This window comes from Neopelma chrysocephalum, unplaced genomic scaffold (genome assembly GCF_003984885.1).
Source record: "Neopelma chrysocephalum unplaced genomic scaffold, ASM398488v2 Primary Assembly neopelma1_353, whole genome shotgun sequence".
Taxonomy (NCBI): Eukaryota; Metazoa; Chordata; class Aves; order Passeriformes; family Pipridae; genus Neopelma; species Neopelma chrysocephalum.
The window spans coordinates 3,062-7,836 of NW_020898017.1; positions in this window are offsets into that span (position 1 = coordinate 3,062).

Sequence of the window (4,775 nt, forward strand, 5' to 3'; positions counted from 1 at the left end):
TGTTGTCCCACCCAGCCCACGGGGACATCCCAGCCAGGATGGACCCCCCCACACACTCCTTGTCCCCTCCCACAGCGGTGGCACCTCGGTGGGGTCTGGCCGAGCATCCCCGGGGGGATCAGGAGCCGCATGGGGGGTTTCTGCCCCGGGTGGGGTGAAATGTTATTCTCTTTTTTCCCTGTTTTTTCCCCCGTTCTTTGCAGCTCTCCAGGCCTGGCGGCGCAGCCTCGTGTCCCCCCCTGTCCCCACAGCAGGGCCCGGCCCCGGGGCTGCCTTTGGCAATGGTAGAACTCACACTGGTGCAGTAGCAGGATCCGGTGGTTCTAGACTTGCCAACTACAGCCCCGGGGAGCTGCCACGGACACGGGGGGCACCCCAGGACCCCCCCAGCACCCACCCAGCACCCCCCACCCCCCCGGCTGGGAGGGTCCCGCGTGGATTTGGGGGATGGATGGGGGGGTTTCTGTGCCCGCGCGGGGCGGGGGGGACGCGATGCCCGGCCCGGGGAGGATGGGGGGGGGGTCTGACATCCCAGCGCGTCTCCAAGGAGCGGGATCAGGGACCTGCGGGATCAGGGACCTGCGGGATCAGGGACCTGCGGGATCCCGGTCATTGGAGCAGCCGGGCCACGTGTCCCCGCCTGACTCCGGGGCTGATCCGGGCCCCGATCCGGGCGGGGGTGGGATTAGGGAGCAGCTCCTGCCCCCAGCCCTGGATCCGGCCCTTGCTCCTGGATCCGGCCCCTGCTCCTGGATCCGGCCCCTGCTCCTGGATCCGACCCCTGCTCCTGGATCCGGCCCCTGCTCCTGGATCCGGCCCTTGCTCCTGGATCCGACCCCTGCTCCTTGCATCCACTGGCCCTTGCTCCTGGATCCAGCCCTTTCTCCTGGATCCGGCCCCTGCTCCTGGATCCGGCCCTTGCTCCCGGATCCATCTCCCGGATCCATCCCCCCGGATGGATCGGCTCCAAACCCGACTCATCCCCGTGTTTGTGGGGAGGGCAGGACCGAGGCAGCCGAGGGGAGGATGGAGCAGCCCCGCTGGCAGATCCACCCGTCCCCAGGAGCAGGGGCAGGGATGGTCCCGGCTTTTTGGGGGCTCCAGGGAAGGGCAGGGGAAGGGGCAGCCGCGGCTGCCGTGCCGGGGGCGGGGGGCTGTGCCCGCCCCGTCCCCCCCGTCGGGCCCCCCCGGGCCGGGGTTGGGTATGTAGGGCAGCGCGGGGCGATTACCAGATAAACCCGCGGAGATTGGATCACCGGGATTAGGCTGCACGCTCGGCTCATCCTCCCGGCCTGGGGGTGGGGAGGGACCCACGGGGGTCCCGGGGCAGGCGGGGGCTGCGGGGGGCTCAGGCCGGCCCTGTGTCTGTCCGTGTGTCCGTGTGTCTGTGCATCCATCCGTCTGCTCGCCCAGGGAGCAAAGGTCCGTCTGTCTGTCTGTTGCTCCAGACACACATCCAGTGTGAGTCCAGCCATCCGTCCCCCTCTGTCTGTCTGTCTGTCCAGCTGTGGAACCATCCAGGCACCCACCTGCCTATCCATCCATCCATCCATCCGTCCATCTGTCCATCCAACCAGACAGTGATCCATCCATCCATCCATCCATCCTTCCATCCTTCCATCCATCCTTTGTCCATCCATCCGTCCTTTCATCCATCCATCCATCCTTCCATCCTTCGTCTATCCATCCATCCATTCATCCTTCCATCCTTCCATCCATCCGTCCATGAATCCATCCTTCCATCCTTCGTCCATCCATCCTTCCATCCTTTGTCCGTCCTTCCGTCCATCCATCCACCAACTCGTCTGTCCAGGCATCCAGACAATCCAGACATTGCTCCATCTGCCGGTCTGTGTGTCTGTCCACATCCATCCATCTGTCCATCCATCCACCAGTCTTTCCATATAACCGTCCGTTCATCTGTCCAGTCAGACGTTGATCCATCTGTCAGTCAGTCTGTCCATCCATCATCCATCCATCCATCCATCCATCCATCTGTCCATCCCATCCATCCATCCATCCATCTATCTGTCCATCTGTCCATCTCTCCATCTGTCCATCCAACCAGACAGTGATCCATCATCCATCCATCCATCCATCCATCATCCATCCATCCACCCACCCATCCCTTTCCCCCTCTCCCAGTCCGTCCATCCCTCCCTCCCTTCCCCCAGTTCTGGGATTATTCCATGGGGTCCCTGCCTGGGGGGGGGAAGCAGGGGCGGAGCCTCCTCCCCAAGCCCCACCCCAAACAGGCCACACCCACACCCAAACCCCACCCCCTCCCCAAAAGGCTCCACCCCCCAACCACCCAAAAGTGGAGCCGGTGCCCACCGGGACCAACATTCCCAACGTTCCCGCTGGGAAGCCCTCCAAGCCCCCCCTCCATCCTGCTCTTTCCCAGCAGCCCGGCTCATCCCGAGCATCCACCTGCATTTTTGGGCTCAAACCCTGCAGTTTTGGGGCTCAAACCCTGCAGTTCTGGGGCTCAAACCCTGCAGTTTTGGGGCTCAAACCCTGCAGTTCTGGGGCTCAAACCCTGCAGTTTTTGGGCTCAGACCCCTCAATTTGTGTCCCCATCGTGCAGTTCAGGGCGGAGCAGCGCCGGGATTGGGGGGTGTGTGTGTGTGTGAGAGGAACAAACCCACCCGGGGACCCCAAAAAACCGCCCAGGCCGGGCCTGGGGAGCAGGTCCCGACCCCTCCGGCCCGTCCCGGTGGGAAGCGGAGGTTGTGGAGCTCCAGGAGCCGTCCCAGCGGGAGGCCCCGACCTGCTTATTAAGGCCGATTAAGGGAGATTAAACTGCCCGCAGCGTCTGCCGGGGCTGAGCCGCCTCCCCCGGCCCTGCTGCCGCAGCCAGCGCCCCAAGGGGGGGGTGCCCGGGGGTCCCCGGGGGTCCCGGACCCCCAGCTCTTGGATATCCGGGCTTGGAGCTTGGATCTGCTCCCAGGGATCACCCACGTCCCCCCCTGTCCTCCCTTCCCTCCCTCTACCCGTCCTTCCAGCCTTCCCTGCTCGCTCTTCTCACCCCCCAGAAGCTTCCACAGGATTCATTTCCCCCCTCTGGAGCCAGGGATCGGCCACCCTGACATTCCAATAAAGCTGCTGAAATCCATCCCTGCGCTTCCCGGCTCCTCCTTGGGTTCGCACCCCCCCGAAAAAAACACACCCCGGGGGTGGGGTGAAAATGAGGGAATTCCACCCCAAAATCCAGCTCGGCCCCTGGGTGGGAGCACGGGGGTGGGTGGTGCGGGGATGCTTCAGCATTCCCAAGGTTTCCATCCGGCCCAGGGCGACGCGGGAAGAGGGAAAAGGAAGGAGAGAACCTGCACAAGGGATTAAACCCCAAAGTCACCCCTCAGCTCCTCCGAGGTGGGAGGGGATGGGGGATCAAACCCCCCAAAACACCCCCCGGACAGGGAGGGATGGCTCAACATCCCCAAATTCCTCCCGAAACAGGAGAACTGGACACCCAAATAGACACATTTGTAACAATTTATTGAATGAGGCAATAATGACACTGGGAAAACAAGGGGGGGGGGGTCCATGCTCTGCTATTTTCCTGGGTTTTGGTTTGTTTTTTTTTGGGGGGGGGAACCTGTGGGACTTAAAAGAACCTCATTCCATCGCCAAAGAAAACACGGACTTGGAAAAGCCACCGACATCTTCACCACGGAACCATAGAAAAATAATCGTATTAAAAACCAAAATCAGCCAGAAGTTGGAGAACCAGGACTTCGTTTTTCTTGTGGAAAGATCTCCCTCCCCCTGGAAAAAAGGACCCGAGAACTGTGTACAAAGAACGTTGGGAAGGGGAAGGGTTGGGAGAGGGGGGGTTTGGGTTGGGTTTGTTGGTTTTTTTTTTCCATATAAAACAAGTAAATACAAGAATCTTGAAAACTCCCTCGGAGTGAGACCGGGGCGGGGGGGGGGGAAACTGGAACGGCCTCTTGGGAACGGGAATAAAAAACACCCCGAAAAAAACCAACCCCCAAATGAAATCCCGTGGGAACTGCTGGGGGTGGGGGTGGGATGGCGAGTAAAATTCCACACACACACACCCCCCCCTCCGAAAAAAAATCCCCTCGAGGCTTTTTTGAACCCTCCTGGGAAGGATTTTGGGGTTAAAAACCGTGGGGAAGGACTGGGGGGGTGCATTTGGGGTGCAGAGGGTCCCACAAATGAGGGGTTCCCAAAGGGAGGGTTCCCCAAAGGGGGTGTCCCCAAAAAAGGAGGTTCCCCTAAAGGGAAGGATCCCAAAGGGGGGGTCCCAAAGGAAGGGTTCCCCAAAGAGGGTGTCCCTAGAAAAGGAGGTTCCCCTAAAGGGAGGGTTCCCCTAAATGGGGAGTTCCCAAAGGGAGGGTCCCTAAAAGGGGGGGTTGTCTCCAAACCCCAAAAGGGGGAGTTTCCCAAAGGGAGGGTTCCCCAAAAAGGGGAGGTTCCCAAAGGGAGGGTTTCCCAAAGGGGGGTTTCCCCAAAACCCAAAGGGAAGGGTCTCCAAACCCCAAAAGGGGGGTTTCCCAAAGGGAAGGTTTCCCAAAAAGGGGGGTTTTCCCAAAACCCAATGGGAGGGTCCCTAAAAGGGGGGGTGTCTCCAAACCCCAAAAGGGGGGTCCCAAAGGGAAGGGTCCCTAAAAGGGAAGTTCCCCAAAGGGAAGGGTCTCCAAATCCCAGAAAGGGGTTCCCCAAACCCCAAAGGGAAGGGTCTCCAAACCCCAAAAAGGGGGTTTCCCAAAGGGAGGGTTCCCCAAAACCCAAAGGGAAGGGTCTCCAAA